Source organism: Equus przewalskii, chromosome 16 (assembly GCF_037783145.1).
Source record: "Equus przewalskii isolate Varuska chromosome 16, EquPr2, whole genome shotgun sequence".
Classification (NCBI taxonomy): domain Eukaryota; kingdom Metazoa; phylum Chordata; class Mammalia; order Perissodactyla; family Equidae; genus Equus; species Equus przewalskii.
Genome location: NC_091846.1, coordinates 74,833,331 through 74,841,311, shown reverse-complemented (window position 1 = coordinate 74,841,311; position 7,981 = coordinate 74,833,331). Strand labels below are relative to the sequence as shown.

The 7,981-nt window shown below is 43.4% G+C and overlaps 1 long non-coding RNA gene across 1 annotated transcript; it reads right to left on the bottom strand.

Moving 5' to 3' along the window:
* Positions 1 to 2,087: 2,087 nt before the first annotated feature.
* Positions 2,088 to 7,558, bottom strand: LOC139076529 (uncharacterized). Its single transcript, XR_011528248.1, has 4 exons — positions 6,980 to 7,558; positions 5,473 to 5,554; positions 4,815 to 5,341; positions 2,088 to 4,655 (listed from the first exon to the last, which is right to left on the bottom strand). It is a non-coding gene; the product is annotated as an uncharacterized lncRNA (long non-coding RNA).
* Positions 7,559 to 7,981: the final 423 nt, after the last annotated feature.

The following is a 7,981-nucleotide window of genomic DNA, read 5'->3' as shown; positions in this document are numbered from 1 at the left end:
TTCATTGAATATTCTTTAATTTTTTTCTTTAATCATATGATTTTTATCTATTTTGAAAGGATATGGAAAAGAAAAAATATATAGTGCAGTGCTCAGGAGTACAAATTCTGCATTAAAATCCAGGAGGCACCAAGAACTAGCTCTGTGATCTTGGGTAAATGACTTAATGACCCTGTGCTTCTGCTTCTTCACCTGTAAGACAGGGAGGATGTTCGTACTTACCTGGGAAAGCTGCGTCGTGATAAGAAAGGAAGATAACACACATGAGATAATACCTAGAACAACGCTGGTTAGGTCTCATGGTCATAGTCGTACCTGCTTCCAACTCACTGTGGCATTCAAGGTCTCATAAATACAAGGAAAATTTATTTAGAAAATAATTCTTCTGACCACCTTTAATAACTCTGCTAACTAGCTTTCACCTTCTATCAGCTTTTTTGTTTACTATCTGAATTACTGGGAGAAGCAAGAGGTACCACCTGTAACTGGTCTCTGTTGGTCAAGTAACTGAACTTTCCTGAGCCTTATTTTCTCTTTCCCTTGATCACTTCAGAGAGATTTCGTTCATTATAATTAATTATTATATAGAAGAGTTCAATGGTAACATAATTAGCCCTCAAGGATCAAAATAAAATATGCGAAAGGGATGGAGGTTGGAACTGAGGGTGCGTTGATGGAGGGGTGTTGATGGGGAGGGGTAAGCTGGAGGCCTCTAGGCCTGGTATTGCCTTGGTGCTGGTCACATAAATGTATATATTTATCAAAATTCATCACACTATACACTTAAAACTTACATCTTTTACTTTGTGAATGTTATCTTTCAATAAAAGAGCTCAAAAACTAAACAAACAAAATACCTAAGAAACATCACACGGGGCATACAGTATTTTATGGTGAATAAATATTTTCCTAGTTCTCAGTCTACTGAATAGGGGTTAGGCTTGGATCAGGAGCTTAAACTATACCAAAATTACACATAGTAAAGAGGAGATGTGGCAATCATTTGTTTAAATTAATTGGTATAGACAGCCACAGTTAAGTAGGAACGAGATAAGATTTGGAGGACCGGCCCGTTGCAGATCAAACGTGGTACCCTGAAGCTCCGTGTCGGTGACAACCCTCTGTCCTGGCAGGCAGAGTAACTAGAAGCCCTTCTGCTCCCCAGCACCCCACAGGGCACCGCTGCCTCAGGCCTACAGGCTCGCCCACCTGCTTTCCTGGCAGCCACACAGTCAGCCTCAGCAGAGCAGACGCAGGGGCCAGACTGTCTTCTTTCCAATCAGGTGGCTTCGACCTTCAAACCCGACCTGAGGGACGTGCGCAGTTCACAGGATGTTCTTCTCACTTGTGTGTCCAAGATAGCACACTGATGAACCTCTTTTCTGAGTCCAAAGACCAGGGATAATGCTCTCTTGAGACCGAAGGAGAAAAAGGTGAGTTCACAGCCTCCAAACCACACCCTGCAAGTGAACAAAACTAGGATTCAGAGACCTCCTGCACGTGCTGATTCCTCTCATCCCAGGGACTCTCCATTCTACTTGCCTCCAAGAGGCCATCGTCACATGCACTTGGAGGCCAGTGGAGGCGGGAGATCTAAGGGATAACAAGGACCACTATGTACTTACTTCTGCCTGTGTGCCGGCATTGAGCCAAACCTGTACCCGTGAGGCGCCTTTCATCCTCAAGACACTCTGTCTCAGCTATCATCACCTTTGTTTACAGCTAAGAGGTCGAAGCCTAGGAAAGCTACAAGAGACCAAGTCAGTGTCTGAGCCGGCATTGGAACCCAAGTCAAATAGCCTTCTGGAACCTGGGCTGTTCATCATTAAAATAAATGTACTTTGGGAAGCTTTTCATCTATGGGTGAAAGGATGATAAATGCCAGTGGACAGTATCATTCTAGACCACACACCGCACTGCTCCAGAAAGAAGCCAAGAGTAGTCATAAAAAATGTCCATATGGAATAATATTTACTCAATCACTGCTATTCACACCAGCTCTATAGACGGTGCTCATGCGATTAGAGTGGACAGTCTTTGGAGCCCCCACGTGTAAACGAATGAAGTAAAAACCACTACCAAAGAAGTAGGAACTACTTCACCATTCATTTTTATTTAACAACATCACCTATTTGCATACAGCTTATATTACCTTGGCTGAATTCAAGAAGATTACCCAGAAGAATAAATGATATTTTCAACAAATTTTTAGTCCTAATAAATTGATACATGTTGTCAGTAGAGTTCAGCAGAAAACACATTATGAAACTGATGCAGGTGGCTTCCTGGGAGTGCCCGCCCTCCCAGTCAGAACCCGTGACACGTGCTGGAGGGAGGAGCTGGCAGAGGGTGGGAGGGGAGTTGATTTGTGACAGAGTCGAAACAGAGACCTCCGCCTCTCCCATGGAGAGCTCTGGAGCTGAGATGATCCTTCAGAGTTGTCACCAACTGAGGCAAGCGGACCAGCCTTTATGTACCCCACCGTTGACCAGGCACTGAGTAAGGTCTGCCCACCGTAGAGGGCATGGCCTCATCCAGGGCAGCTCCCTTTTGTCAGGGGAATATGCACCCAGTGTGGTTTCCTAGGGCTGCCGTGGCAAATGACCACAGACTTGGAGCATCCCATCCCCGCCCCACCAAAGATGTGTTCATGTCCTAACCCTGAGAACTGGGACCTTAGTTGGAAAAAGAGTCTTTGCAGATGTAACGAAGTGAAGGCTCTAGAGATGAGATCATTTTGGATTATCCGGGTGTGCCCTAAATCTAATAATAAGTGTCCTTATAAGAGACACACAGAGGAGAGACATAGAAAGAAGAGCAGGCCATGAAAGGACATAAGCAGAGTCTGGAATGATGCAGCCACAAGCAAGAAATGCCTAGAGCCACCGGAAACTGGAAGAGGCAAAGAAATCTCCTCTAGAGGCTTCAGGAGGAGCAGGCCCTGCCGACACCTGGACCTCAGGCTCCTGCCCTCCAGGACTATGAGAGAACACGTTCGGTTGTTTATTTCTCTGTTGCACATGTTTGTCACTGTAGCAACGGCGGCCCACCCTGGGAAATGAACACACTGGGAAGCAATGAGTGTGAGCTCCCAGCAGGCCACGCTGCCGGCAGCTGGGGAGTGAGCGCCTGGTTTTGAAAGGAGAGATCTGAGAGGTGTTCCGCAGCATCCACCAGCAAGCTTTCTTCAAAAGGGCTCATTCTTCATAATGTAGGTTCTGTCCTTGGTTAAATCTGCATTAGTATTTATCCTTCATGCAACACACTTTGTTTGTTTGTTTGTTTTGCTGAGGAAGATTAGTCCTGAGCCAACATCTGTCATGCAACACACTTTTACAGACCATGCCTGTTGCCAGGGACCATGGTAGGCTTTGGGTATGCCAGTGATGATGAAGCAGTCACTGCCCTCAAGTAGCTCGGAGAATGAAAGACAGCTAAGAAATGTGGACAGGCTCTGAGTTCTTTGGTGGGGACATACACAAAGGATCATCATCTGACCAAAGGAAGAAATGCAGCCTGACGGGCAGCGAGAGGTAAGAGGGACCTTCGACAGAGTCACAAAAGAAAGCTGGCTGGACAGAGAGTGGAAAGTCTGGAAGACAAGACAGTGGGTCCAGGCAGCAGGACTGAACGTGAACATGGAAGGCTCGAGAGTGAGGGAGGAACCGGCAGAGGGCTGCCCGGGCCCCCGAGGCTGGGCTTCTCCCAGCGTGGTCACGGCCCCACAGCCCACCCTCCGGCCTCTCGAGAAAGTGAAACCCTGAGACCTATGCAGGGTTGTCATCTCTGAAGGCATCTGTGTCCCTGTCCTGTGAGTCTCATTTGCACAAAGCTGATGACTGCTGCTCTAACATTGTGTTAGAATAATACAATCATGCACATTTTTCATCTTTTAAAATAAGAAAAAAATTTCCAATTCTTCCTATTGGTAATGAAACTACTACATAAAGAAGTGAGCACTTTATTACAAAAACAAGTCTAATTTTTAAATCTCCTCTTTCGTGGATATACATATACATACACGGGTATGCATGGATATGCTATCCATTTATGTATTTAAAATATATGAAATTCTTTAACATTAGCCTATCTCGGAGTCTGTATAGGTGTCCTGACTAGTTTTAACAACGGGCAGATAAAATATGATGAAACTACTCTTTCTTTTGTACTAGTATTCATAATTAAATCTCCAGTATGAGAGTGTAAAGCATAAATACAAGCAGGGTTTGCCTGCTCTGCATTCCAAGCCCCGTACCATCTGTGTTGACAACAGCTGGAAGTAGAGAGATCAATGGGTGCTGACGACCTGAAAGGATTAGCAGCCATAAACGTGGCCCCTGCACGGCCCACCGTCCGGAAAGCCTACCACCACTCAAAGTCCATCGCGCTCCTGCTTCTGAAGGTAATTGCAGCATCTGTGTCTTGAAGTCATTAAAACCAGTCCACGCCTGGCTTCTACTCCGTGAATAGCAAGCGGCGGGGAGGGGAGGGGAGGGGAGGGGAGGGGGCTTTGAGCGGAGCTGAGTGAACGCCGGCGGTCAGCAGGCAGGCCGCACCGCTGCGTCTGTCATAGACCCCTCAGGCTCCTCCAGGCCGCTCACTCGCTTGTCCACAAGCTGCAAGGCAGGACCTATTCATGCGGCAGGAGCTTCGGCCTGAAAAACAAACGGGCTGGCTTAACTATTAAATGTCAATCAAAGCTGCTGGGGGAGTGTTAAAATTGTAATTAGTTTGCATCGTTTTTTTGTTTATCACTCTGTGATCACTCTATTTTGTTTAATTTACTACATTCAGGTGAACAAAATTCCACATGCCTTTATCACTGGGCTTTTTTTCTTCTTCTCTATTTTATAGCGGCCCTGGCAACAGTCTGAGATCTCCGTGTAGATTCGCAGTTTTCTGGCACTGGGCACATGCGCATATTGATACCTGTGAGAACTCAATTAGAGTGGTCACAGATTTCATGGAGAGAATAGTCGTCAGAGCCCAGCCAAGCTGGGCACTTCGCGTTCTTCCTGTGCTCTGGAACCAGTTCACTAGTGGGCTTGGCCGCGAAGAAAAAGAAGCATGGGGAAGCAGCTAAGAGTAACCAGTGATTACTCATTTTCTCTTTCGCCAAAAATAAAAAAAAAAAAGATGTAAAGACTAGAAAGTCCAGGTCTACGTAAGGAGAATGACGCCGTCGGGATTGCTGCCCTGCATGTGTCTCAGCTGATGCAGAAGACAATAGGAAGAATGCTGATGGATGGGGCTCCAACGACCGCCAGAAGTGTTAGCTCACTGTGCACCCCACTACACGCTTCATCGGCGACGTGCACGAACCATGAGAAACTTCCCTTTCCTTGAAAGTATTAAGACAAAGGTTCATCCAGCAGCTGCTCTCCCTGGGCACTGAGAGGGGTCCACCTGCCCAGCACGGTTCCAGGGAGCTCCCCTTCCCCCCCCCCCCCCCCCGCGCCATCACACCCTCACCTGAAGCTGTCTTCTGGTCCCAACCAGCGCGACTTCTCAGGCCCTGCTGTGAAACGTCCACCTTTCGTTTACAAAACATTATCTATATAAAGACAAAAAGGAGGAAAATAACAGGAAAGCAAGCATTTTTAGCCCTGTCAGATAAGTGCAAAATTGGCTTTTTACAGACTGGAAGGAAGCTGCATGCGGAGTATCTGAGGAAATCTGCACAAGGACAGTCTATTTTCGTATTTAAGAATTGAAACTGTGCACCTAAAATGGATGCAAATAATATCCAGGCTCTGAAAACCCCCCATGATCCAAATGGAAACATCCAAGACAACTGTTTAAAAAAATTTTTTTGCTACAGTGTAAAGTCCAAAATAAATTGAGCAGTTTTATGTTAGTTAATAGGAGAGTGTAGTGAGAGGGTTTTCAAAGGCAAGATCTGTAGAGAAGAGCACCAGGTAGAAACACTGGGAGGAGAGTAGGAAGGCATGTACTCCAAGGAAAGGTCAATAAATGCATTGTCCTCAACACCTGACGGCCCCAAACACAGCTGCGCTGGGAGGAGCCCCGAGCGGCTATGTTAAGACAACTTCCCCCTTTAAATTTCCTGCTCCTAAAAATTGTAACCTAACTAAAGGGGATTGATTAAATAAATAAATTATAATGTAAATCGTGAAAGAATAAAGAAATCAGAAAACATTCTTGTTACAGTATCTAAAAAACAATACAAGATCGAATTCCATTTTTAAAAGCACTGCCATTGATAGAGTAGTATAAAGCTACTTAAAGACATCCCTGTGCACAGAAAAAGAGCTGAAAGGAGGCAAACCGAAAAGGTGTGCAGCAGTTATCCAGGGACGAGGAGATTATGGATGACTGTTACTTTCTTCTTTACATTTTTCGCTGTATTTTAAAATTTTCTAAATTGAATATATACCAAATTTTATGTTTAAAATCACTAGTATTCTTCCCTTCCAAAACATGAAGGGGCTATTGGTATTCCTTTTAGGAAGCTTTTCTTTTATTAATGCCAAACTTTTGACCTTCTAGTTTTTAAATGAACATTAAATTAAAGTACATAATTATTGTTATGTATTAATAAGCAATTGGTTTATTGATAAATTGTTTGAATTATTTTTCATATTAAGGACTATTTGAATATTTTTGTGACTCGATCTGAAGTAAATTCAAGTGCTTATTGGTTTTATTGAAGTTTAACAGAGAACCAGAAAGAATTAAATGTTTTAAAACTTTCTTCATGTACAATGTTAATACAGTTTCATTTTTATGTTGAAGTGAACACCCCAACATACACACATACACACACATCCAAAATGCCAAAAATTTCAGTCATCTCTAAAATCTTATATTCAAAGTTATGGCTTTTAAAACTATCCTAAAATCAACACACATGGGAAATAAATATGAATTTCCTATTGTATTAACAATTATTCATTTTGAAAAGCTAAAGCATTTTCTCAAGTATAATTTAATCATACATGGCACCTTGTTACCTTACCTTGACAAACATGTGTAAAAATATAAACCCCGGTGGCACGTACATGAGGTACAGAACCATCAGTCACCTACCAGGCTTGTATGAAGAAACTAGATTTTCAAAATGTGCTCCCTTTAAACAACTGTGAAATGAGCCACCAGCAAGGCTGGCTGAAAGAACAAACGGCCTCTCTCTCCTGCACTCACAGCCAGTTTTACTTTCTTCAAATATTTACTTGCTTCCATTTGCCAAGACATTGTTTTGCAAAAAAAAAAGTCCTTTGTGAAAGGCGGCTGCAGAGAGTAAGATGAAATCCTTCATTTGGCCTATCTGTTAATATCCTAATATCCTAAGTTCTTTATCAATTTTGTTTTAATTATATATGCTATACTAACACCAAACAAGAAAATTCTACTTCAACACAGAAATACTTTTATTTCCAATATTCCAATTACTTTGCTGGTTTCTCCTTAGTGCTTCTTCCCTCTATTACTCCACCTTGATTTCCTCCTATTTTTCATTCTGACACACACACAAATAATTGCTAATATCCTTTCTAGAAATTGACTTCTAGTTACATTTCTCTCCAGTTAATAGCTTGGACTGGGCAGGCCTGAGCCCATAAAAGTACAATCTTTAATCTTAAGGACTTCCTGTCCAGAAAGGCGTCAGAGCAGACCAAATGGCACCAAGCGAACAGCGTGACCTGCAGTGGCTCCCAGTGTGGATAAACAACTCTGATTAAGAGTTACACTCTGTTAGGGACATTCTCAGTGTTTCTGCATCAGAAACACTCATCTTGCCTATGCTGAAATCTCAGTTTGTTTCCCCTAGAATAAAATAAAATTGTTCAGAAGGTGAGTGCAGAAGAGTGTTGGATTTCCTTCGAAGAGCTAGAGAAAGACAGGAACTCTGTTGTGGCCTTCCCACTGGTACCTAGAAACCACCAGAAAGGCGGGGTGCTGTTTTCCTCAGATCCAACTGTTAGTTTTTGTTGTAGCTCCAGTGTCCTGAAACAGTTAC